This window comes from Nyctibius grandis, chromosome 31 (genome assembly GCF_013368605.1).
Source record: "Nyctibius grandis isolate bNycGra1 chromosome 31, bNycGra1.pri, whole genome shotgun sequence".
Classification (NCBI taxonomy): domain Eukaryota; kingdom Metazoa; phylum Chordata; class Aves; order Nyctibiiformes; family Nyctibiidae; genus Nyctibius; species Nyctibius grandis.
Window position 1 is genome coordinate 4,604,888 of NC_090688.1, and position 27,023 is coordinate 4,631,910.

Genomic DNA, 27,023 nt, shown 5'->3' on the forward strand with positions numbered 1-27,023 from the left:
TCAAATACATCTGTGGAATTTAGGTGGAGTTCTTCAGGCTGCAACTACGAACCCGTGTACCTTGTGAAAGACATTCCCTGCGCGCTCTGAAACCCTTAGTTTGCAGGGTCTGAACTGTAAAAACAAATCCTTCCTGAATCAGGCTTTTCTGCGTCCCGTTTGCCAACCGGTAAACACCGACTGGGGGGGTTGTTCAAATCTGATTAATAACGATGTATTATTAACAACGACAACCTGGAGTCAGTAACAACCACCTCCTGCAACACAAAGAGCTTTTGGTTGGTTTGTTCCAAATTTGGTAAAAATGATCTGTTATTGAGGTCATATTTATATTTCCCTCATTACCTCTAATTTGGAGGGCAGTAAAGACCAAAACACTCTCCGTGCTGGAGGACGTGTACACGTTTTAATTCTAAGAATACTTCCTAATAACAGTGGTGCATCAGCTCTCTTTTCTCCTGCCTTCACGGCTTAGGGTTTCAGAGAATATGGACACAGATACTAGTGTGAATTAGTAATTTAAATATTTTTTGATCAGGACTCAACAAAAAAATTACAACTGAAAGTGTTCATTATTGCACTCGGGAAACCATTCATTCTTAAAATTACACAGTTTAATAGCACAGCGGTCCTGTAGCACTGCCCACACCCTGAAGAGCTTACCAGTTAGAGGAGGCAAAATGCAGTGTGTGTGTGTGTATGAGAGAGGAAATTAGCAGATAATTATAAAATCATCTGATTGCGTATGTGCACTGTGGCACAACCCTGAGTTTTCATTTAAAAAGGACGGTGTTAAGTGAGCAGCAGCCCAGCGGATGCAGAACGAGCCGCTGCTGGCTGGCAGGCTGCTTGTAAGCAGATTCCCACGGTGCCGAGTATCCTGTAGTCTGTTCTGGAAAAGGATTCCGCGCCAGGGAAGAGACTCACAGGCCAAGCCTTATCTCTTGCACAAAATGATAAAAAGCAGTGAGGTTCGGGAGGGCTCCTGGTTTTCTTTTGGTGTTTCACGCCTACAGGCTGCGGATGAGATGGTTAAAAATGGGCTGGTGGGTCCAGATGAGAAAGGTTCTGGGGAATATTCAGTGATGGATACGATGAGCAGGAAGGGAGGCCGAGGGCTCTGCTAGGTGTGCACCCACCGACTTGAGTTCCTGCTTCCCACAGGACTGTCTGTGGCAGTGAAAACTTACAGAAAGTCAAATTATACAAGAACCCTTTAGACTTTTCTGCGACAAGCTAATTCTTCTTTTAATCAGGGTCAAGTACTGATGAGCCACGTGACAATGATCAGTAAACAAGCAAGAGGTGCTTGTTTACAGCCATTCCCTCAAGTCATGGCTCCGTGGGTCTGACTCACTGTTTGCCAGCAAAACATTTGTGTCCGAAGTTGCAGATCACGAGAGGAACCGAAGTGATCTGAGAGTCCGCGGTGGGCCAGTTTTCAGGAGGTTGAGATGTTCTTTGGCAGATCTTTAAATAAAAGCAATGCTGGGTGAACTTTGTTCTCTCCCACTCCCGAGCAAGATCAATAGTCCATGAAGCGCTCGTTGAATTGGAGCAAAGCTCCTCGTATATCCTCTTCCAACCCTAAAAGTGCTTATTAAAGACAGGATGAGATAGTATCATACTGAAGGCACCATCTTGGGCCAAGCAGCATTTGCGTACGTCTGCTGCTTTCCCCATTTCCTTAATAACTTACTGATCTTTAATTTCTTTCAGTTCCAGAAAGATTAATTTCATTTCTGTTCAGGGTCATTCACCTCACTGCTCACACTGTGGAATTTTGACCGTTTCCAATCTCACGTCCTGCTTTGCTGCAGAAGGTCTATCACGTTTAAGCGTTACTCCCAGTGGGTGGGAGACAGGCAGACGGACCCGGCCGTACAGATTATATAGTGACCCTGAAGAGTCTCAGATTCTTCTTGTCAAAAAGCACCAGTTTACCAGCTCATCCTATTCCTGAACTACCAACCAGAAATCCTGTCTCAAGCAGCTGGTGGGAGCTGCAACTTGTACTTGCATGACAATAGTTTCACCAGAAAATAAGTCAAGGACCATCTCTTGGTCTCGAGCCTATGGAATTCCTTTCATTCTGAGCATAAGCCATCTTAAAATTGTATTCCTAAGATTTTGAGCACCATTCTTACAGTTTTATCCTTTTTTTTTCCTTTAACTATTTAAGGATGGAGTCTGTTAATTTAAAACTTCTAGCCAGCAATGTAAAAGCTAAAAAAAACCAACCCACCCTGTACAAGGGGCTGGGGTTTGCTTTTTTTAAAAACATAAAGGCCTGCCGTCTGTCTTGTCCCGGTGTCAGCCTCCAGGTGAACACACACTCAGCAGCAGCCCCTAGTTTAATGTTCTGAAATAACAGATACAGACGCTGATCTGAAGCAGCTTTCAGAAGTATCTGTGCTCCTGATGTCTTGGTCCTCTAGACCATCAAACGACTCCAGAGTTGCGTTGTCTACCTTTACTAAACCACGTATCGGCTACTGAGCTTGAGAACTCGTTTAGCCTGTTCAGCACGCCAATCTTAGCGTGTTCCCGTGCGCCTTACATCTGGTGGGTGCAGGAAGATGACCAAGTCGATCAGATCTGGCCTGAGCTGTACTTGTTCTCCGTTGACCTACATTCTGATGGGCACTGAGAAAAGGCTTCATCTCATTTTTCATTCTGTCTTTAGGGACGCTTGTGAGTTGTGCCTGGATTGTCTGGGTTCTTGTATCCCAATACCAAATTCTGCTATTGTTACAATAAAATTAGCTTCCTAGTGTATGCTCTGTTGGGTGGTACTTCTATGAAGAGTGTAGATAGTGTGGTATTAAAGTATACAGGAAGGATGAAGTATTTGATCCATATTTGTGCACTTCATGGAATCGTTTTGGTTGGAAAGGACCTTTAAGATCATCGAGTCCTTCGCATTTGGAATTCTTCTTTGGAAGAACTTACTAGTTGGACTTTGTGGCTGTTCAGCTTTCAAGTAGAATCTAGGCTCTGCCACATCAGTTTGGGTCTGAGAATGAATATTTATGCCATTTCCCGGGTTTATGCCACATGCTTAAATGAAAATCGTGCGCAAGTACTCAAGGCAATTTGCTAGGTTGGATTTTTGTAATACATCTTTATAAAAATTGAAAAGACTGATACAAAGGGCTGACAGGGACGGCTTCCCTGCGGAGCCACCCGGCGTGTCATCCGCGGGTGCAGCTGGTGCCCTCCTCTGAGCAGTGTCACCTTGGGGACACACCCAAGACACGCCAGCTCCCACTGAGGCAGCCAGCTGAATTCCAGCTGTCCCTCTCCCATCTGACCGCACGCGCACGGTGCTCTGCTCTGCGCTTAATTAGGTAGCTTTAATCAAGGCCCAGGTGAGAAGTGAGGTAACACTGTGCTGGGATTGCTTTACTGTGCATCGGCTGGGTCGTAACGAGGGAAGGATTTGCAGAAGTATAGCTGTTTGCTTACATACAGGGCTGCTCTCATTTTGAACTATTGGATTTTAATTTAGTATTTAATTCAGATTAAAATCCAATAACGTTAATAACATAATATTGCCTATTTTAATAAAAGTGTAATATGGGGCTGCGTAGTGCCCAAGTGTTTAGTTAGAAGGCAGAAAGTCCCAAAAAGGAGTATATTGTGATTAAAGGTGCGCTGGCGCTTGGCTGGGAAGACTTTAGGTGCCCTTTTAGACAGGAGAGGGGACTGCTTTAATCCTGTTTTAGCAATACTCTCTTACTGACAAATACTCTCTACCTGGCAAAGATGTTTATATATTAAAATTGGGATAAGATACTATTTATTAATTACTGTCTCAGATGTCTGGTTTGCCTTGTTTGGACCACAGTAGTGCCAGCTTTATTTTTTTCTGAACATAAGATTAACCTACCTACAGAATTCCTCCCCCAATCCCAACTCTTTCAAGGTCTGACAGATACAGGTAGATTAATTTAATTCGCTTTTTTCCTTAATTTGTTGCAGTTTCATAGAACTTTCTTCCTGAAAGCAGCTTAGGACGAGTTTCATTTCAGTTTAGATAAACATGTTGCGAACAAGTTACTTGGGGTACGTCGGTATTTCTAGGAATACACAAGTCTGTGGTATCAGTGTTTCTCTTGCTGATAGAGCCACCGACTTGCCACACTTGCTTGTCATTAACATAACATCAGCTCGTGTCTCTATTAAGCAATTACAGCGCTGAGGCACCTTCCAGGGGACTGAATTATTAACAGTCCCACTTGATGCTGCGGGTTCGGGGGGACAGCGGAGAGCATGCTAGCTGTGACCTGGCCTTCCCTTCCCACGCCGGCTCTCCCTCTGCCTTTCTCTGAGAGGGCACCTACAGGCTTTGGACAAGGGGTTGTCCGTCATTTTTAATATCAAAAAATAATTGGCAAGACTCTGGATGATGGGGTGACTGGGAGGCAAAATAACGGTGCAGACGAGTGAGCCGTCACTGTCGGAAATCCTTTGTGCTTGAATATGGGGTATAATAAGGGGATGTAACCCACAGAGGGGCAGAAGAGGGTCCCTCTCTTTTCACAGGACCTATCAATTAACTGTCAGCCTCAGAATTAAATCATCAAAATCTGAAAAAAAAATTAGCTAAGTATTCTGCTGCTTCTAAATCTCTTTCATAAGTATCACACTTGGAAGCCTGTTGGCAGGGAGCGTTCGCACACCAGCTCTGGCAGAATACTCCTTTTGGGGTAGCTTTCTTCTAACTCCCTCCTGGTTTTCACTTCATGCTTCACCGAGGCTTTAGAAAACGTGTCAGAAATATGGCTGTGGAGCCAGAAGCTTCACCCTTGTGGGGAGGAAGGAGAACCCTGAAGTACGGTGTACTGAAAATTACTAAGCGGAGACTGACTGACTGGGCTTAGTGAAGGAGATGTAGCCAGGCTGGTGGTGTAGGAGCCAACAGACCACATCCAAAAAATAACCTGCTCCATCAGCGCTGCTCCTCTGTCCCGTCCCGCAGCAGTACCGGCAGCCCTGGGGTCGCACGGCCTCGGGCCCTGGGGTCTGGTCCGTGTCGGGAGCCACGGACTAAGGGTTGGGCTTAGGAGTATTTAAAGAGATTTTCGGGCTGCTTTTTGCGACTTGCTGACCCACCGTGAGCTGTCGGCAGCGCTGCTCCGAGCCGCCCCGAGGCTCTCGGCTAGCAGAAACAGCTATTTCTGGTGTCGGCTGCTCAGTCTGTGGAGCTCAGATCGTCTCTATCGGACTTTACTGTCTTCAAGGCACATTTTAGAGCTGAGCTGAGTCCGCGCCTCCCCGCCGCCCGTCCGCGCCCGGTAGCGAGGCCTCCCAGTACCGGTAGCCCTGCCCCAGGCCCGCTCCCGCAGCGGCGGTACCGCTCTTTGCCCGGTATCCCTCGCAGGCTGAGCGGCCGAGCCCGGGCTATCCCTTTCCTTCCTCAGCGCCCGCAGACGCTCAGGAAGGAAAAAGATAAAGCGGCCCCGAGAACGATCGGTGTCGGCGGAGGTCCCGCCGTCGGACCGGACCGCTGCGCCCCCCGCACCTCCCCTCCGCCGGGCCCGGGGAGGCGGCGGCGCAACGGGAACAACGGCCGGCGGCGCAACGGGAACAACGGCCGCCGGGCCCGGGGGCACGGAGGCGGCGACAGGGCCGCGGCTGCTGCTCCACGTGGCCCCGGGCGCCGCGGCGGGCCCCGCACCCCCCGCGGCGGCGGCGCCCCCCGCCCGCGCCGCAGCCAATCGCCGCCCGCCCGCCATGTGCCGCGACCCCTCCGGCCAATGGTGCCCCGGGTCACCGACCTGCTCCACCATTGCCCGGAAGCGGCGCCGGGCCCCTGCGCGGTGCGGCCGCTGCTCCCTCCGCTCCTGCCGCCGCCGCTGGCCCCGCACCAGCCCCGCCGCCGCGGCGCAGGACGGGCCGCCCCTGTGCTGCGGGGGCCGCCGCCGCGCATGCTCCGCCGAGTGACGCCGCGACTCCATGTGTGAGAAGCGCATTATTTGGCACGGGGAGCCGCGGCGGGGAGGATTAGCCGGGGATCCCTGGCCGGTGCGGGGAAGGGGGCGGCGAGGCGCGGGGGGAAGGCGAACCGGCAGGCGGTGGAGCGGGACCGGCGGCGTCCGGATGCGCGGGGACCGGCGGGGAGGTGCCGCGGCGTGTGAGTTCCCAGATTAAAAGTTCTCGTTGGGTTTATTGTCTTGGGGGAGGGAGGGAGGGAGGGGGAGGCGGCGGAGTTATTTGTGAGCGGCAACCGCCGGGGATGCGTGTGCGCTGCCGGGGAAGTTCCGGGAGAGCCCGGCCGTGCGGGGACGGCGGGCAGCCCTCGGTAACCCGGGAAAAGTGCAAAGTCCTGCTCTGCGGCCGAGGGGCGGACCGATGGATTACCGCCTGCCGGGGAGGGAGGTCGTGCCCCTGCCTGCGGCGGGCAGGAGGGGGGCGGCGGGGCTGCCGGGCTGCATCCTCGCCGGGAAACGCAAAGTTTAACGGCGCGGCGCGACCCCCCGAGCCCGGGGCCGAACGCCCGGGGTCGCCGCCGGCTTTTGTTCGGCGCCGGGACGGCAGCCTGCGAGGCGTTTGTTTCGGAAAGTTGTTACGGGCTTTCCGCCGTGCCTGCTTCCTCTTCCTCCTCCTCCTCCTCCTCCGTCGCCGCCCGGGCCGGCTCGGGGCGAGGGCGCGGGGGTGGGAGAGCCCCGGCCCCCGCTGCCCCCCGCGCACGGCGGCGGAGGCGGCGGGACCGGCGCCGCGGGGCCCTCGGCGGGGGGCGAGCGGGCGCCCCGGGCAGCCCCCGCCCCGGGCAGCCCCCGCCGTGGCACTGGCCCGGCTGGCGGCCGGGCTGCGGCCCGTGTCACAATAAGAGTCCCCGCTCGCCCGCCCGCCCTTCCTGCGGCTCAAGGTGCACCGGGCTGGGCACCCCCCCCCCCGCCGCCGCCCCACGCCCCCCTGCCCCGCAGCGACGGGGTGCTCAGCCGCCACCCCCCCCCCGGGTGTCGTGTCGGTACCGGGGTCACCGGCTGGGCCGGCGGGTGAAGGTCTGGCTGGGCGCCCTGCCCCGGCTGCCCCATGGCCGCACGTTCCTGGCACCATCGAGAGGCCCCGGGCAGGGTCTGGCCCCGGCCGGGATCGTCCCCTGGAAGCGGCTCTGCCCCAGCGCCCAGGAATCGCTGCTCTGGTTCGTGGGGACGCCAGGGCTCAGGGCTGAAAACTGCCTGGCATCGGTCACTGCTTTTGAACGCCAAAGCTGGGGAAGCCCGTGAGTTGGGATGCACGTATTTCTCTAGAGCATCTGCTTACTTTTTAAAAAAATTTTATTTTACGCTCTCTATATGTCTTAGATTTTACTTTCGCTTGTCTTTTTTCTGGCTGCCCCGCGCTCTTCCATTTTTGGACTTTGTGTAGTAAACCCCTTTCCCCAGGACAGGTTCCTGAGGTGATGGACACAGCCGTGGCTGTCACGGAGCACTGGTTCGCAGCCATGGCCCTAATGCTCGTTTCCAGCTTCTTTTGCAGGTGTTTGACTTTCCTGTTTCTCTCTCCTTGCCTGCCTGTGAGTGCAGCTGGAAGCAGAGGTAGCAGAGCTGCTTGCAGAGACAGAGACACAGGAAGTGAAAGGAAGAGGGGCCTTGGGGAATACGAGACATGCCAGTAGGCTGGAAGCTGCCGTACATCAGCGGGAGAGGAGAAGGAAACCCTGCTTCCTTCCAGACAAACTATTGACCAGCGTCTCGAATGGAAGGAGACGTGGGGAGGAAGAAGCAGGAGCGTAAGAGACGTGCTGTTAGCGGAGAGGACGAGGTGGTAGGGGACCAGAGGCAGGAGACAGCAGAGGAAAGTAAGAAATAAAGGGATGTGTAGCACGTGGAAAGCTTTTTGTGTAAGTGAACTCTGCGGTGGCCTCCTGGGCGCTGTGTTGCTGTGCACGTGCGCTCTGTGGGCATGGCTCTGGTGGCAAACGGCCGGTCCCACCAAATCTTGGGTCGGTACCTGCCAGGATGTGGCGGTGATTTCGCACTGACGCCTGCTGGCATTTGGGCCACGGGGAGGCCGATAGCCCCCCGAGCGCTGTACACGTGGAGGGGAGAGCTGGTGTCAGGGGGGTGCGTTACTGCTGAGGGCCGCCTCGCAGCGTCCGAGGTTGTGACACGTGTGGAACAGCGTATTCCTGTACATCACGCTCCATTACTCGCTGCTGGCTTGGCCTTTGGTGTGTCTGGATTGTCAAGCTCTGGACAGAAAAAAAAGGGGGGTGTGATATCCTGGAGGCAGCGAGGCTCTGCGGTTGAGTATCTCGGACAGGATCACAAAATGTGCTCATTCCAGGGCTGGGATCGGTTTAGTTTGTTTTTTGCCTCCCCCAACTATCTGGTTTTGAAAATGCGGAGGGCTGCGCAGCTTGGCATGTGACATTGAGACTAAAAGCTCCCCCTTTTACGTGTTGCCTGTGGGTGAGCAACAGGCTGATGCTCTTCTGAGTTACTTGGAGAAAGAGCAACTACATTACCAGTTAGCATGCTCTGCTTGAACTTTGTGAGAGTGTGGAGAGGAGCGAGTTCTGTGCTAGAAGTAAAAAACACCTTGCTGGAAGAGAGTGTTGTATTGCCGTGGTCACTTGGCATCCAGCAGTGGAGCGGGATGGAGGGAGCCGAATATATTTCCCTCTCCTCAGAGGTGGAAGCACGGAGGAGTAGCTAATACCATCCCTAACAGCGTTACATAGTCATGAGGTTACATCAGTGGGTGATGATGCAACGCTGCTGGCATATGATGCAGTGTCAGTATGCTAATGATGTAACTTAATATAGCTGCCTTACGACTTTTTTGTAGTAATTACAGGCCGGCAGTCATACGTGGAGCTGTTTAAAATCCTTGGTTCCCATTCAGACAGTGCGGGTGTGTTGCGTGGTGGTTGGGAGGCTCGTGCAAGGCAAGACGAAGGGCTTGGATCGCTTTTTTGGCCAAGCAGCAGCACGCGTACGTGGGTACAAGGTTCGGCCCTTTTAGGGACCTCTCTGCACAACCTCAGGTTTCACCTGGAATTATCCCTTTGCTCCCAATTGTGGGAGGAACTCTGGGCTTACTGTCTTGTGGTCTTACACTTCTGTTTCTGGGTGTGCTCTTTGTTAGCCCTACCCATCCATATGGGCTAGAATAATTCTTTCTCACTGGATCACCTCTGCTACCCTGCTTTTTAGGGGAGGAAGAAGAAGGAATGATGCTTGGGATAAAGGAAGTCAGCTTCTGACATCTCTCGGATAGTGCTGGAAGTTTTTTAAAAGTTAAGTCTAAAATTCATTCAGATGCGCTGAGATTGTGTTACGTTTTCAGCGGTGCCTCTCGAAGGGTGTCCATGCTGTGAAGCCCCTGGCCAGTCACCAACGCACCGAAAGTCACAGAAGTTGGGAGGGAGAGAAGTGACAAGGCGCTGGCGTGGTCAGCGGAGCTCAGGTTTTCTCTTTGGATGGAGCACTCGCTCCGTGTGTAACTTCCGAGTGGAAAATGCTGCTTTGCTGACTAAATTTAGAATGTTTTCATTGAGCATGTTTTGAACCACAAGCTTCTAGATGGTGCTCGCTCACAGTAGGTATTAAGTGTACTTATGCATTTAAAAATTCCAGTCTTTGGGCATCAGAACTTATTTTTTTGATACTATGTGTATATGAACGGTGAGCTTTTCCCCAGGCTTAGGTTACCTTGAATACTTTGTGTTCTTACTGCCATACTCCGAGGGAGCAGTCGTGTGCTTATTTAGCTCGTGTTTCACAAAGGGCTGTGTTTCCCTTTCATGTGTCTTGGGAGGTGGAAAGTCGTGTGCTCCGTACAGGGTTCACGTGTGTGATACGTACCTGCGCAGGTACGGGCTTTGATCCTGTGTGTAGGTGCTGCTCAAATGGGTCACAACAGAGAAGTTGGGAAGAAAACACGCAGTGTGTGCGTTCCCCTTTTGAATTAGAATACACATGCTGAGCTCTCGCTGCAAAATTAAATGCAAAATGAACTGTGATGTGGAGGTGGTTTATTCCTCCTCAGAATGACCAGTGTTACAGTCCTGTTCAGGCACTTCTCGACTTCCAATTTATATCTTTTTCGATAATATTCTAAGTAACATAGAATTGTATGGTGGGTTTTTTTCCCCTCCAAATGATCCTGGAGCCGGTGGTATCTGCAAATATGGCAGGCTTATTTTTAGGCTCAGGGAAGTAACGTTTGCTTTTGTGTAATGCAATTCATGTTTGAGGTGTCATACTGGTGTACAGACCATGTGCTGTGTGAGGTGCTATGTAGTTAGCATATTTTCTTGATGGGGGGGAAAAAATGGTATGTGAGCACTCTTTTGTCTTCTGGCACTAGATAAAATAAATGTTACGAGGAGAACATGCCAGTGATGGACTAGGGAACTCCGGGACAGCTGTTCAGATGTGTTCTTCTTTGAAAGTCTGTTCTTGGTAGGTTTTCATCAGGCTGTTCCTGCTCTCCCCGTGCTTCTTTTAGATTTGTGCCCTTAAAACTTACAAGCTAGAGTTTGGCACTTTATCTATAGACATGCTCCTTATTTATACATTCATATTATCATCAATTGGTTTAAAGATTTACTTGGGACCCTTTTTTGTAGGCTTTTCTAGCCTTCTTCCCCCTCCCCTTGTCTCTGCATTTCTGTGGCACCCTTCACCTGGCGAACTGGATGTCTGTTGAAGGTGTTCACCCGCACTCAGTGGTTCCTGCTTTATTTCTTATGCATCACCTGGAATTTCTGAGGTTATTTCTTTGTGATGTTTTCCATCTGCTTAGCCCCACGCAGCCTGAATGCCCTGTGTACATCAGCGAGCCTCGTTGGCAGATGAATCGTGTCCATTTTCAGGTGGGGAAGAGGAGAATGGATTGCCCGAAGCACGCATTACAGGACAGGGACAGAACAAAGGTTAAGGTTTATTAATACGCAGTTTCCTACGTTGGCTTCGTGCTGTTCAGCACTTCTCCTCTTCCTTCCCCGGCTGCCGAAGGGACCGGCGTTCCTCCCTTTCATTGCCTTTAATTGTGTCCTTTGGTATTTGACTTCTTGGTGTGTCAGGTCTTGGGACTCTCCAGTGAGGCACCAGTAAACAGCTGGTGTTTACCTGTGAGCATTTGTGTGTGTGTCTGTGTGAGCTGTTCGGCATCACCTCGGGAGACTGCAGCTACCACGGGGCAGGGAGGAATTCTCCCGTACAGCTTCCCTGCCTCTTAATTACAGAGCACCTCCTCATCGTGCTGGGGCTCTTTAACCTGCTGCCCGCTATGCTGCTCTTTCTGGTGCGAGTGAGGCTGGAAAGCAGCGTCGTGACTCTCGCTTCACGAGCACAGCTTGCTCTCTTTGAGGGAAGAGGGCGTTTGGGGGAAAAAAATAATCTGATCAGGTTGTTTGGGCTGTATGGGACAAAATCAAGGTTTAGCGAGAAAGTTTTGTCTGCTTTTGATGTGTTGACTCTTAAGAAAAAATGTTTGAGCGTGTTGCTGTTTCAACATACTGAAATAAGGCAGAAAGTGGAAAGCCTTCACTGCGTGCAGCTGTAGCAATGTGCTTTTCTCTCCTCCTTGCCTTCGTTATCAGTAGGGTTTGACACAGTTCAGCGTTGCTCAGGACCAGGTGATGTCCTGTGTGCTGTGGTAGCTTGTTCTCACCTTTGTTTCCCTCTCCTTCCTGGAGGAGAAGTTTTATATTGCTTTGGATAAGTCACTTCAACCTCTCTGTGCCTCGACTGTCCCATCTGCAAAATGGGTATAAGCGTGTGTTACAAAGGAAGCTTGCAAAATGTGGCTTATGCCAACAGTTCCTTCTGTTTTAATCTTCATCTTCTTTAGCTTTTATGTCTGAAATTATTTAACCCCATATCATCTCGTTTTTCAAATGAGAGTTGCTGGTAGGACTTAGTATGAGAATAGGGAAAAAGAGTTGTTGGGTTTACCTCATGATCTGTAATGCTGGGTTGTTGTGTTAGGAAATGCAAACATTCAAAAGACCTAGGAGAGTAAAATTTAACAGCCAGCCACAGACACTGAAGGCCAGACAGATAGGGGGAAGGAGTGTCATGTGCCACGTGTTTATGTTGTCTTTTATTTTTAAGAAGGCTCAATTTCAAGAGGCTGTTTCTCATCCCACCGCTCTCCTGCCTGGAGAGCCCTTGGGCATCGACTGGACTCCTTGGGTCCTCCCTCCGACTTCTGGGTCCTACACAAAACAACCGACCTGCTGACCCAGCCCTGACCGAGGGCCTTTCCCATTCGGAAATCTGCGGCTTGATCAGGTGCTGCTCAAGTTAAGCAGAATACACTGAATGGTTTGTGTCATGAGAGTGATCGGAGTCTTAAAGAGCTCCAGGAGTTCAAGTCTCGTTCAGGTGTTAGAGCTGTTTATCGCCCGTATCTCTGAGTTTCTCTCAGTCTGTTCTGTTTATATTTATTCTTATTAAATCCCAGTTTTTACCTTTTTTTTTCCTCCAAGTTAAGGATTTGAGCCTCTGTTCATTCTCCTACTTCTTTCTTTCCTTTCCTTCTCTCTCCCCTCCCTTTTTCTCTCCCAAACAAGCAACAAACAATCAGTATTTTGCAAGAGTAAAGGAGTTTTCATGACTGTTTTTGGGTGACCCTCCAGGTGAGGCAGTTTGGCCGTGACTTGCCTCTTCGGAGACGTTGGCAAGTTTGGTATTGCAGATGCTCTGGAAAGGCTTTGCTCCTGCTGTGGTAGGAAGAAGAGTTGGTCTCCAATTCCTTTAACAATTACGAGGTGACTAATAACTTGAGTGCAGTTTCCCTGCTAATTTGTGGTGCCCTGTAGTGAACTCTGCTGCGGCATGAAAGGGATCAGTGTGCGAGCGCTTCGTCTTCTGGTTTTGGTGTCTTATGCGTCACCTTCTGACTTGGGCTTATTCCTGTATAAACACGAATAAGACTAAATTAAAAAGTTATACCCAAATCTCTCTGGACCCGGTAGCCCAAGCCGTGTGGATTGAGTCGGAGGCAGCCCACCGCACTCCCAGTCATCCATAACTAGATGTGCTTTTTCTTGCCCTCGCTCCAGCGGCGTGAATGGGAGCTGGAGGGATGGGAACAACAAAAACGAAGCCTATAAAAGAGCACTCCCACAAGGCAGGAGATAAAGCCTGACATGAAGTAAACACCATTCCTCCCCCTCTCCCCTGACTTCCAGTATCTTCAGCTGAATATAAATGGCTATTTAAAAAGTCAGGTACCTGGAGAAGTTTTTAAAACACCAATGAGGAAGGGAGGCTGTGTGAGATTTTCTTATTTTTGCACCCCATCAAGTGAAAATAACTGGTCGCCGTTTAACTGTGCAAATATTGTGGGTAGTTCCAGCAGAGAGTATGGAAATAGGTATTCTGCCTCACCTGCCGGGAAGAGGTTCTGCTGACTCTTTGTATCATAATTACTATTTCTTTAACAGTGAACATTGTTACTCAACGTTCTGACAACAGTGGGTAACATTATTTCTAAGAATGTTAGACAGCACCTCAAAGGGAGGTTGTTTTTTTCAATCACACTTGGTGGGAGACCAGATGAACACGTGATGGGTGTGTAAGTACGAGTGAGCTGATCTCAAGTCAGTCAACTTTATTTTGTAATAATATTTTATTTTGTAGCTTTTCAAGGGGAAAAAAAATGAAGCCTTGATTGAGTTTTCAGTTAGTCTTGAAATGGATTTTGACATGACCTGTCTCATTCACTTTGGGGTACAAATACCCGATTTTACTGCCTGTAAGACTATAGGAGTTGGCATTCAAAAAGCTTTTATTTTTTTTTTAAATTCAGTAGAACACTTCCAACTGAGTGATGCTGGTGAACTTGTTTCCTAACTTGATCTAGATGGACTTTTGTCAATGCTGGCTGCTGAAACTGCATCTCCTGCACACCAGACGATTACCCCGTGGCCAACACAGTCGTTAGCAGCAGGTTTTCTTAAAACAGTTTTGTAAATGCCCAGAATCACTAAATTGAATCACTAAATTTCACGCTAATGCTGATTTACCTGTGCCTGGAAGTAGGAGCAGCTTCCTTGCCATAGCCTGCTAGCTCTACCCAGTGTGTTCATTTGCTGAAACAGGCGTGTGATCACGAGCTTTGAAATGCTTGCGAGAATTAGAGGGAGTAAACTGAAAGCATTCATATTTAATAGGATCTTAGAAAAATCCTGTCTCCACCAGAATTAGGTGCTGCAGTTGGGCATGTGGCCCTAGTGTTGCGGTATGTACAAACACACCGAACCGCCTGCTGAGATTCATACCCAATATAAATCTAAAATTTTCTGGTTTGCATTGTAAAATAGTGAAATTACAGATGTGCCAGTTGCAGGCGCGGTGCTGGGCTTATGCTCAGTGGGATGCTGTTGAGTGTGGACTTCCAGTTTTGCTTTCTGCTGGTTTGATTGTTTTTAAGGCTTACGAGGTGTAGTCGTTGAAAGCAAGTGCCTCGTTGTTTCAGGAGTGGAAGAACCCTTGCCTCGTAGTAAAGCTGCTTTTGGTTGGTACCTGTGGAGGGCGTCCAGTGAAGCTTCACTCCACCTGCGGGTTGTGCTCAGCAGAGCTGAGGATGCTCCGTGGGTAGTGTCCTTCCTTTCTGGGCCATGCCTGTGCGAGGCAGAAATATGCCTTTTACGCCTTGATTAACTCTATAAATGTGGCAGGAGTTGGATGTCGTTGGCCTTTTTTAAGTTCAAATTCACGTCTTCAAAAAGGAAAACAACGTTGGTAACAGCTTTTCTGTACCTGTTCCTGAAAACAGATGATACTGCAAGAAGACCGTGGCTCGTGGTGTAGCTTTTTCTGAGAGGAAAGATGCCAACGAGGAGATGACGTTCTCCATAAAACCTGACAAGTAATCCTTGTGTAACTTTCAGAAGCTCAGCTCGAGACTAATCCGGGTTGGCTATGCATAGTAATTCTTATTTTCATTAAAGCTCTACTCCAAGATAGTAGGCAGCCCTTACAGTTACGGCTAGCGTTAACTTAATGTCTTGCAATTCCTGAAAGATTGCTAATACACAGGGACTGTTACTGCTCCGTGGGCTAGGATGGCACAGGAGGATCACCAAGAGAAACTTCTTGATTGTTGCATCAATAGATCTTGTAAATACTGTTTGTGGAAAGTTTGTAAACAGTCAAAAAAGAAACAAAATTGATCAGTAGTGTAGAATACACAGTGGAAAGCATGGTACCATGTACCAGACCACCCCCAAAACCACTATGTAAGGTGCTCTGTGGTGGGAAAAGCTCTAAAATTCTTAAATCCTGAAGAAAGTAAACTTTTTCCTTGACATCTTTAAATATTACAAGCTTTGTGATTGTGATAGCACACCTCTCTGCACTGGGGGAACGCTGGGACCTGGGAGGCAGAGTAACCCCCCAAACTGGTTACCTGCAATCTTTAGTCCATGAGGTTCTGTTGAAGGTATTTAAGATTCCTCTGCTTTTTCTCCTCCCTTTAGCAAAGGTATCCAGAGAGGGGTGTACTAATGCCTTTGGCTGGAGAAAAACTGTTTTTAAACCTGAAGGTGATGGTTTAACAGCCAGTTGTAAGTGGTAGAAGCGGCTTGGGGAACAAAAGCACGTGAATCCTGTCGGTTAAGACCTGATGGGTAACTTATTTCCGTGAGGTGCCTGAGAATTATGGTGATGATGTCTATAGAAGTAATTAAATAAGACTCATTTGAATATTGCGCATGTTATTGATCCCTTAGGACATTTAGATACGCAAACTTGATAAGGAGATCTCCTTTGCAAAATGTTGTTGGGTGTCATTGTGACACCTCTGGTTGTTTTCTACCCAAAATGCCCCCGTGTTTTCGTGCAAGTTAGATGTTGTTTGACATAAAGCCACTGAAGTAACAGAGTAAATTTTGTCTTGCTCACCTTTGGTATCCGTTTGCTTTCTGCTTGTTCTGGCTCGAGGGACCTGTACAGGTTCTTTACCCATAGTTAGGCTTGCTCAAGACTGAAAATCCCCCTCCATCCCGTGGGTGACAATGACAACTCTTGTTTCCTTTTCCCTTCTGACTGCAGGACCGGGGGCTGCCTTGGCTTTAACGCAGCCACGGCTGGTGTGATGTTGGGCGTGCAGCGGCCCTTTGATCTCAGGTGGGGGATGCGGTGTGCATCCAGATCAAGTTGTGTGTGCCGAGGCTTCTGAATTAATTAATGATGGTGGCTGTGCTCGGCTTCCCCTGTAAATAGGTGTGGCTGCTGGGTCCCTGCCAAGCTGCCATTTCATTCCCTTATTTGGATTTCTGAACGGTGTCATTCTCTACACACACCCTCGGTTAGGTTTTTAAATAATATAGTTGGGGTAACTCAACTTGCTGCTACGAAATTATTAGCTTATGGATTATTAATGTGCTCCTACAACTGAGATTAAGAATGTGTCATTAGTGGGGGATGGTATCTTGAGCTCCCCCCCCCAAAATTTTAAAAAAAAAAAAAGGTTACTGCTGTGTTTCCAGTAGCTGATGCTGAAGCCAGGTAGGCACAAACCAAATTATTCAGGAGGAATCAAGTTAACATATTTTATCTGGTGCTGAGTTGCCCAGTTAAAGTCACTGGGACTTGGTGAGCACAAACTGAGCAGAGCACAGCAAAGCTCCATTGCAGCAGCATCGTCGAGGCAGGTGGAAGCAAACCCCCAAACACGGCGTTCCAGAGCGAACATGATGCATACAAAAAGCACATCTTACTCCATGAAGAAAGTAGAACAGATTTTTCCACCAGAGCTAGAAATAACAACTTGCCACCTGCTTTTTTTTTGCTAAAAATAATTAAATATTGCCACTCATTTCAGTCTCCATCTCTCCTAATGAGAGATCCAGAGCTTCCCAGTCTTCTTCCGTGGGGCTGTTGGGCACTTGGCGAAAGAGGTGATAAATTCATGCACACATCCCTCTTCCCCTGTTTAATATTCTGCCAAACAGTTCTGCAAATGCATTTCATAACGCTGCCTCTTTGCATAGAAGAGAGACACCCCCTTCCTCTGTCAAAAATACATTCTGCAGCTGAAAACAGAAGATAGTAATTCCAGTTCTTGAAAAACATGTTTCTACAACAATCCACAGAGCCCAGCACCGTTAGGTGATTAGATTGCACCTTGATTCCAGCCAGTTCATGGCAGCTCCTCGGGGTGGATGGAGGATGGCTGGAGAGGCTGGGATGTCCTGAAGGCACCGTGGAGCACGTCTGTCCTGCAGCGTTGTTGGGCTGGATCGATCTGGATGGTGAATATTTCAGTGATAGGAGCCCTTGGTGCTCACCCTGTGAATCCAGTAGGTCTTGGCCCTGGGTGAACATCAACATCACGAGCCATAAATACAGAGTAACTGAAAGATGGTTCAAACTCTGCTATATATAAAACACAGAACCCCCAAACCAAACCCCTTGAGTCTATTTTTAGCTCTACTTGGTGTTCTCTCCTTTTGCTTAACAGTAGATACTACAGTTCCTCTTCTCGAGGCGGGCGCTGCTTTGTTCACGGCTGCTGGCTCTGACACGCAGGGTGTTTTTTGTTGTTCCTGCGAGTCAGCCTCTTGCAAAGATTTTGATTTAATGAGTCAGGTCTACCCGTATAGTAATTACAAAGATGTAACTGGGATAGATGCGAAACAGATGTGTAAAGCTGTTTGGACCTGGCTCCAGTGCAACCTCTTCATCAGTGGATTCATCCTTTCTCTGCCTTAACTCCTGTTTCACAGTTTAAACTACTAATAGTAAAATTAGTGACAAAAATTGTATTTTCTCTGTGTCACTCATGGACTTCCCTAATTCCTTGTCGTACCTCTTTGTTCCTTTGAGTGAGAACGTGACACTGCTTAAATGCTTCTGTACAGCTCTCAAAACCAAAGCGGAGCGAAACTGCTCTGCCCAAAGGGTTGCTCTAAGGTTAAATTTATCTCGAAATGTCAGCTTTTGTAGCTCACTTTATAACACATTTCTTACTTTTATGAAACTGAAGTGTCGTAGGAGCTGTTTCCTGTGGACTTTTTGAGGAATAACTGGCTTTTGAGAGATCTGCTGGGGAACCTGCCCCCCCCCTTTGATCCCATTTGAAGACGTAAACTGTATTTTGAGTGAAAAGCAAGCTGCGTGCTTGTGTCTGCTGGAGCCCGTGGTGGTGCAACCCTGGACAGTCATGGGTGCTTCTATTCAGGAGTAGCCAACCAAATCGTGATCTGGGTATTCTGAGCCTCCCTGATCTTCTGGATCAACCTGCAGAGAAACGTGCTCCGTTTTGTGCTGACTTGGGCCTCCGCGCAGGGCTTGTCCGTGGTGCGTTTGCCGCGTAGCGTCGGTGAACTCTGCGTTTGCTGTGGGTGCTTCAGCCTTGTGAACTGCTGACCAGGACAGCAGTAACTGGGTACTCCAGGCTCTGGTTACAGAAAGCCAGATTTGCAAGGTCTTGAATAGCAAGGCTTCCTGGAAGGAAAAAAATTGCAGTTAGCGTTGGGTTTTCTTTCTGAACTGCGTTATTGGAACCTCTTTATCTTTGCATCTTCCAGGTGTCCACACTTGGCTTAATTCTGGCTGATCTCAGTAAAAGCAGAGGTAAATCGTGGGGCTTCTTCGGGGAGGAGGGAGCTTGGTGATATAATTACACTGAGATATTAGAGGTTAAGGAACGAGAGAAGTCAAAATGCACTTGCCCTTTGGTCTCAAAACAGTAAGTTTTGATTGCAAGAGACGGGATTATACCAGTGTTTTTCAAAAGGTTCAGCCTGGATTTTCTGGAGCAAATTTACTCTGAGCTTTCCTGTTTTCCTGCACGCTGGTGTATGCGAGTGGCAGGATTTGAGAGGGCAGAGTAAAGCTGAACTCCAGTTGTGCTAAATTAGTGTCAAGATCCGTGTGGAGTGCTCTGCAGCTAGCGTAATTAGTAGATCATACTCTCCCAGAACCAGAAGTAAAGGCAGGGTTTCTCCTCGAAGGCCGGCGTGCGCTTCCATGTGATGTGGCAGCCCTTGGTACCCACTTGGTACCCAGCAGAGAACAATCGCTGGAGGAGAAGCGTTCTCCAGAAGGATGCTCTGGGGTGACGTGCCTGAGGAACAGCTGTCCCCAGTAAGTCATTTTTCTCGATGTGACTTTCCACCACTGTCCCCAGCGCTGCCCTCGCCGGCTGGCGCGACGTGTGATCCCCGTCTGCGGAGCGGCCTAACTAAAGGGTTACTCCAGCCCCTGGTTTCCCTGCCCCTGCATTGATCTGAAGGGTGTAATTATAAACGCTATCGATGGCCCGGGAGGGGAGTCCTGTGTTTTATCTCTGGCACAGGAATTGGGGAGTGAGTGGGAGAGACTCTTAATTTGTAACAGGTTTGATTTGCAGTCTGACCTGGACACAATGAAGGGGTAGCGGTGGGATTAATGAGCATCTGAAAGGAGCTTTTTTCCTTCCTACAAGGTGGCACCTCACTGTAGAGAGGCTAAAGCCCAAGAGTGGGTGTGCAGGGTGTTTTGGCAGCTTTCACCTGAATCTTCAGGCACACAGGAGTTAAAAAGCAGTGCTTGAACATTCGGAGAAATACCAACGTATGCCAGGTATGAACGCATCGGCACGTTCATAAAAGCCAGAGAAGTGCTTTTCCCCTCCGTGACGTCCCTTACACTGTAGTGGAACGTGCACCATCACTATTATTTCTATCCCATGGCTCTTCCTAGAATTCCGTTGAGATGCATGCAGGGATGAATGTGTGTTTTTGGAGTGTACAAAAACGCTTTTAACTGATATTTTGGTGCTTAAAAAACCCGGTTTGAGACTTCTGTGCAGCTTTGAGTTCTCCCTCTGGACCAATACTTTGAAGACTTTACCCCTGTATTCAGAAATGTTTATGGAAGTAAAGCCTGAACAGAAGCTAGCCCCTTGTCTGTCAATATTGAAATTGAAATGTGACTCCTTTTCTTCTGCTGGCAGTTCACTCAGCCTTCCCAAAAGTACAGAAGTTTTCTTATCTCGTTGGTTGGGGAGGTCTGTATAGCAGTAATGCTGAACTCTGGTACCTGTGTCATAGTTTCCGTGCCTTAATCTTCTTGGGGAATCCGTAGCCTGTCTTATTCTGAAAATGTAATGTTTTTTAAACCCTGTTTTATGGGCTAAATCTCTCTTGAATTTTACCAGATCATAATTTTTCTAGACAGTGTTGATGGCATTCAGTAATGTTGCTGAAGACGCGGTCCCTGGTATTCTGATCTACAACTTTCATCATCATTTCATAGAGGAAAAAAAAAACAACTTAATGAGTGACAGACTAGGCTCTGAGCAAATAGAGCTGGTTTCTGTTCTGCCAGTTAGCAAGAGATACTGGTCACTCCAGCGCCTCTCTGGTTTCTTGAACATTTCACTTATGGTTTTAAAAAGTTGCTCTATCAGAACGAGAGCCGCGATTCCTTTTAAATGAAGCATCCAACCTGTGAAAGGAATCGCAGAGTGGTAGGGTACTAAAGACTTAGTTGTCGTGAAGGGTCGAGGAGCCCATGCAGGACCTACGAGACAGGTAGCGTGTGGTGTCCCCGGGTGCTGGCAGAGCCCGTTGGTGCCCTTGGAGGATGTGGCGTCACACCAAAGCACACCGTACCCATGGCTCCGGCGTCCAGCCCTGCGCTCTGCTTCTCCTGCAGTGACTTCTTCTGATGGAAGTGCTGTCAAAGGACAGAGTTTCCCTTCTGAGCATTAACTGCTTGCTTCCTAGGAGGTTCCCTGAACAGATGCTTTAAAAATTAATCCTTCAAACTATTTTTATGAGCATTTTAACCTTTTTTTCCTTAGTGGTGTGTGCTGTGAGAGCAAACTTCCCACGCTGGAGATGCAGAAGGATGGAGCTGGCCACGGAGGGACGGCGCGTGGGAGCCAGGGTGGGCTCTGGGGCCGGGGTGCCTGCAGCCTCCCCGGGCAGCTCGCTGGCTGTTGGGTTTCAGTGGAAACTTCCACGCGCTGAATGTGGGTCAGCGCGAGAGGTGGCCCCGGTCCCATGCCGCCAGCGTCCCGCGGCACTGAAGCGGTTAAACTGCTCTTCTGGTGTCCTCGCAAGATGAAAACTATTTTAGTCCCATGACACGAGCGCTATGGGAGTTTAATGCTACAGATCATTAAAAATGGAGGCTGGGCAGAGCCTCAGAAATACGAGTCGGTAGCTCGGGCTTCCCGCGTCCGGAGCACGTCGGAAGGAGCGATCTCTGCCGAGCTCCTCCGAGGCGCGGGGAGCACTCTGCCGCCGAGCTCCTTTGTGTAACCATGTTCCTCTTTGCTGGGGAAAACTTTGCAAAACTGAGCTCCCTCTGCGCTGGAGGTGCCTCGTGTGCCGTCCTCCCAGCAGAGCTTCGGACAGAGCCTGTGCCTGGAGGATCCTCCTCTCCCAGTCCTGTTCAGCAATTATCTCTACCAGGCAGAATAATTCCTTTTTTTTATTTATTTCCCCCCCCAGCAGTGTCACAACTTGCAGCTTCCTGCTCACTGCAGTAGTGTTGTAACTACCAACGACCGTGCTGTCGCGCTTGTCACGACCCGGTACGTGGTGTGTGTTGTGTGGATTCCTTTTTGTCATCTTGGGCGATGAAGAAGTGTTTGTTCATGTCCAGGCCAGATGCACAAGGAGCAGCGTGGAAGCCCTGCTGTATCTGTTGGGTTTTATAGCACTGTTGAAGGCCCTGAAGTAGCTATTGCAATGGTTTTCAATGGGCTTCTAATTAGCAAAGCATTGGGCTAATAGGATGAGCTATAATTAGCAAGACCTGCCCTCTAGATAGCTAATCAGGGACCGGAATACAGTTGCATATCCATTCATTAAGTTTCTATATCTGCATTTTTGCAGCAATTTGTTTAACCTATTGAAATCTTCTGGGGTGCTTAAAATAGGAAAATAAAGATGTCCTGGGCACAATCTCCCAGCTTTTGGGACAAGGTGACCTCGGAGCTTGCTGGAGTTTGGTCAAGGGGGGACAGTTTGATCCTTGGGTGGGTGTCAGCGGGGCGACCCTTTACAGCCCTTTTCCCCATGCAGAGAGGAGGACTAGAAGTCGGTGAGCTGTTGTCCTGCCTTCTGGACAAAAGAAAATAGCTCTGCAACTTTTTGAGGAGGGAAATGACTCAGTTCTCGGTGGCTTAGCAGAAATAAGAGGCCGAGCTTCCAAGGAGTCGTCTTGGCAGCCAGCGTGCATCAATTACTGCGCTCCACCTCCAGCCCAGCGCCGAGAGCCGACACCGCGTCAGCGTGCGCAGCCCCGTGTAAGACCCACTGCTAAAATCGTGGCTGTGGGCCGATGATTCGCTCTGTGCTGGGTGAGAGCAGGCCGTGATACGGGGCGTTTGTCTCTGCTCATGCTGCTGGCGCAGGTAACGGCCCGTCCAGTAGTACTGCAAAACCAGTTGATGTTTCTGACTGACCAGTGTACGCTGGCTGTGGGTTTCTTCCCTCAGTGTTTTCATAGAGAGGGAGAAGGCAGGTTTGGACGTCGTACACTGTATGTACAGGCTCATAAAAGGATTTTTGTAAAGCATAAGCGAGCGTTGGCCAGCAGAACTTCTTCTGGAGGAAGAAGCAGATAAACACATGAGCATGTTCTTTTAGAATTATTTTTACATGCTGTCCTGCAGGACAAAAACCTCTCTTAAGAAGTTGTTTACCCCTCCTTTCTCTGCTGTACATGCAACTTCATGGAGCTTCTGCAGGGAGTGGTAATGTGGTCCCAAGTATGACCAGGAACAGAGGGACAACTGACTTCATCTGTGTTATGGGGTGTGGGCGGTCGTTGTCCCCACCAAAACCTCCATGTGTGTTTAGCCGGTGCCTCCAGCTCGTCATTAACATTTGCTCTGGTGTCCTTTGAGTGAAAACACCAAATTGTCACTATATTGGTGAGCTGAGTCTGTGCGTGAGCAGCGGGTGACCGTGGTGTCACTGCCAAAGACGACTCTTCGTTTGCATCTCTCCATGTTCCTGCTGCTTAAGTAATATTACCTTCATGTAGGTAACACTGGGCAGATACTGCCTTGTTTGCTGCATCTTGCTAGCTCTTAAAATGCTCATCCGGGGGCCTGCTGGCTTGTTGGACACATTAAAAGCTGAAAGCAATGGAAAACCTGTATGAAATGACACTTTTTTGGTCAGTATTTGTCTCTAAAGCAGCATGCCGTTTTAGCTGGTGTCACAGTCCATTTGGGAAAGTGTGACCGAGTTTCTTTCTGAAGATGTTTCTGCTTCGACTTGCCTGGAGCAAGCTCCCGTGGTACCGGCCGTTAGGATAAATGCAGGATAATGACAGCTCCTTGAGGGAAGCTGTCAATTAGAGATGGGAATATTGGTTCCAGTGGGTGTTTGGGTCAAACCAGAGACATCAAGCAGCAGCCGGTTTCCTCCTAGAGCGTTAATGTAAGAAGCAAAGACTAAAGAACTAGAGAGTGAGAAAAGGAGTAACTTTAAAATATTTTTGCGTGTGCTTTTGTTTTTAATCTGAAAGCGTTTGAACACAAGCCTGCCTTGCAGTTCCGTTCCTGAACAGAGCAGGATGCAGCCTTCTCTTCTCTCACACGGGTACCAGTGTTTGAGGATGACTGGCTCCTCAGCGAGCGTGTGTGGGGTGTGGGTGGTGGGTATCCAGCACATGTACTAACCGGCTCGTCTCTTCCCTCAGGATCCTCGCGGCCGTCGCTTTCAGCCACTCCTCCTGGTCAGGATCCCACCTGGAACCCATGAACTTCACTGAGAGGTAGGAACTGTGAACAGAAGGAGGATGAGACCCAAACACAGCACAGACACCCCTCCTCCCCCTGTTCGGTACTGAAAATGGGGAGGTGGGCTGGGAGGGTGGGACTGGCTTCTGGGCTTTTGCACCTGAGCTCCCACCTTGTCCAGGAGGACAACGAAGAGCTGCAGAGGAGCTCCGAGGTTAAACTGGGATCAGAATTTGGTTCCTGTGCCTTAAGCAAGAGTTGCCTTTCACTTAGCACTTAATCCACGTACCGATGTAGGTAGATCTCCCTAGTAGCTTGCTGAGGGACAAAGAAGTTTCACTTCCTTTTAACTGGGCATTCACAACAGCTGCACAATATTATCAGTCTTGAACAAGAGGAGAAGCAAAAGCAAGTGCACAGAAACTCCTCCCTTGAGACTTTCTGTATATTCTCATCATTTGTGCAACCCCCAGAAGAAAAATTGTGAATGGAAATGAAATTTCTGCAGATACAGGGTAGCTCTGGCAATGTGCTGGTGGCGTAGCTAAAGTAAAGCTCTCTTGATCAGCTCTCCTGGGTGCGATGGTGCTCACCTGTCTCTGTCAAATGAAGCATTTTATAAAGAGCAGTTCATGGATTTATCCAATGTTTTTTCTCCAAAACCTGTATTGCCCAGGCTCTGGCCATCAGTATTCAGCATTTCTGTCTTTGCTTTTCTTACAATCTCATTTTTCCTGCTGTGGGTGTTGATGTCTCTGCTCATAGATTTACTCATTTGATTTACCATGTTTTACCACAGTCAGCTTCAGAACTAACAGTGTGCAAACCATGAGCACCACTGATTTTTATTTTGGCTGTTTATTGCGTAAGTTCCCAAATCTTGCAAAGTAAGATTTTAATTTTGGTCTCTCTTTCATGAGACCAAAGGCTAAATGAAACCATGAGAACGCCCTTCTGCATGACATCAGTCAGGGGTCAAGGAGGAGGAGTAACAGGGAGAGTAGTAGAGAGTATCACACTTAGATGTCTAGAGCATAGTCATGGAAATTTCTTAATCTGCTCTCTTGTTCAGTGAGTTATCACCATAAAACACCTGAAAACACAGCTCTGTGCTGTTGTAGGGCAGCGTGCATAAATACTATCTGATTTTATCCAAATACTGCGTTCTGAACCGTGATGGAAACTGGTATTTAGCAGCTATCCCGCGCTGAGGAACCGCCGTGATTTCTTGGCAATACAAAGCCCAGACATAGTCATTAGCAGACTTCCTGCCCAGTAGTTTCTAGACAAAAATAGATCCATAAAACTTGGGGGAGAATTCAGGTCAAACGAATCCCTCGTGTAGTGGCTGTAAGTAGTGCCCTCTAAAAACATCTCTTTAAACCCAAACCTTAGAATTAATATAACTTTGAAGTTCTCTTTAGAAGAATATTGATTGGTAAATAAGATAATTCCTTAGCTGTTTAGGTCTTTCTTTTGGTGCCTTGTCCTTTGTATCTGCTTACACCAGTTCCCTCTATGATTGTATTAGATGATTTATATCGAGTTGAACGTGAATCCAGAGCACGGCCCTTCTTGGCGAGGAGAGCTGCTGAGGCCAGGTGGGATGGGCTGCGTGCGCCCAGAGCCTCCCTTAAGTTTTTAAAATGCAGAAAACCCAAGGAATTGCCTGTATTATAATGTGCACAGCATGTGGTGCTGGAAAAGCTGATTGTTGTTGTGACTGAGTATTTAAAGATGCTGATTTTGCTGCTCTTGCATTAAAATAAATGAACCAACCTAGATCCCTCCTCTAATAAGCAGCATACATTAAATGGGGAGGGGGGTGGCAGAAGGGGAGAGGATCTGATTGCAATCTGCGGTGCCCTTACTTTATATTTAAATCTGTTCCCATCACATGAAAGTTTAAATCAAGTTGTAGTCCTTTAAGTGGTAGGTTTTCTTTTTAAGTCAAAATAAATGCTGGATAAACAGTTTTTAATGAGCAGTTAATATCCGTGAGGATCGATGTGCCTGGAGGATCCGTACCTTGAGGAGAGGCAGAGTCCTTCTCGCCGAGGTGGGGTCAGATAATAGCTGGTGTCTTTCACCAAAAGGACTTTGATTTCATTCTTCTTCCTGGGCTGCCTCGTGTGAGGCTGGTTGAATTCCCCCGGCGAGCTCAGGGGTGACAGTGAACCGCCTCCATCCTGAACCGTGCGGTTCATTCCTGAAAACTACAGCTATGAATCACGGTCAGGGAGCATGTGAAAAGCTGGCACCGTGCGGAGCGAGCCGGGGAATCTGTGTCATTGTGGCAGCACTGGGAAGTGAGGCTGTTTTTTTAAGGCTGAATACTCTGAGTAAAGAACAGTGACACTAGTGAGAAGTATTCAGGAGAAAAAACTTGGTTTTATGCATTTTTTTAAATGGCTTTATTATAATTAATTATAATTATTTTTTCTAAGATCACCTTGACAGTGAGCACTTCTCTGAGGTTCTTACAAAATTTTTGCAGATTGCTAGATTGATTTCTACAGGCAACAGCTATTTTCCATGTACACAGCTACACGTTTAATGTAATCTGTGTGGCACATTGAGCTTTCTGCTGAGTATCATGAACGCTTCTCTCTTTGTTACACAGCACTTAGTGGTTAGACTCCACGCTTCTTTAATAAACGGAGCCAAACTCAGCCATAATAGTGATTATTTTTCTTTTAAGGTGAGTTGACACCAGTAGCACGGAAGGCAGGAGGGTGACTCCCAGTGCAGCGGGACTTCAGCTACCAAAGTCCCGTTTCTGGCCAAATACAGAACTTCACGTTTGTGGTGCTCAGAGCTGGACTTCAGCGCCTTTCCACAAATGTTTGTCTGTTCATTTCAGTAAATATTTAGTCAAACCCGGGCTGAATTGCTTCCTACTGCGCTAGAATGACTGCGAGCAGTCACAGCGTGTGTCTTAGTGCCTGGTCACTCGGATGGAAGTAAAAGCAGCTTGTGCAGGGTGCGGGTGCTCCCCTCGAAGCCGGGCACCGGGAGCAGCCATGGGGTTGTGGCTGTTTGCAGGACAGGGCAGGATCCTGGTACCTCACACTTTGGGCTGTTTTCCTTCAGCGATTTGTGGGGCTGGTATCCCTGAAGTGCTTTTCTGCTGGTGGACCAGCAGAGAACTTTCCTCTGCTGCCTCCAGATGCCCGACACCATGGCACAGAGGGAACTTCTGTGGGCTCTGTCTCCTTTTAGTTGCCAAGTCCTGTAACAGTCCTAAGCAAGCTCATATATTTTCCCCCTGAATGCTTAAGGAAGGGGGGAATAATGATAATAATAGTAAAAATAAAAGGAGGCAGGGCTGCAGAGGCAGGAGGTGCTGCGGTGGC

At 48.7% G+C, this 27,023-nt stretch overlaps 1 protein-coding gene across 9 annotated transcripts in view; it reads left to right on the forward strand.

The window, feature by feature from the left end:
• The window catches only part of GATAD2A (GATA zinc finger domain containing 2A), a 58,986-nt gene that overhangs the window by 6,323 nt on the left and 25,640 nt on the right, over positions 1-27,023 (forward strand). For 5 of the 9 annotated variants that reach the window (XM_068420398.1, XM_068420404.1, XM_068420403.1 and 2 more), the window contains exons 1-2: positions 6,022-6,139; positions 23,628-23,702. The gene's annotated coding sequence lies outside the window, so the exon portion shown is untranslated. Of the gene's footprint in view, positions 1-6,021; positions 6,140-7,180; positions 7,232-19,039; positions 19,065-23,627; positions 23,703-27,023 lie in introns of those variants that run through there. The other 4 variants (XM_068420399.1, XM_068420400.1, XM_068420402.1 and 1 more) reach the window with 3 other exon arrangements.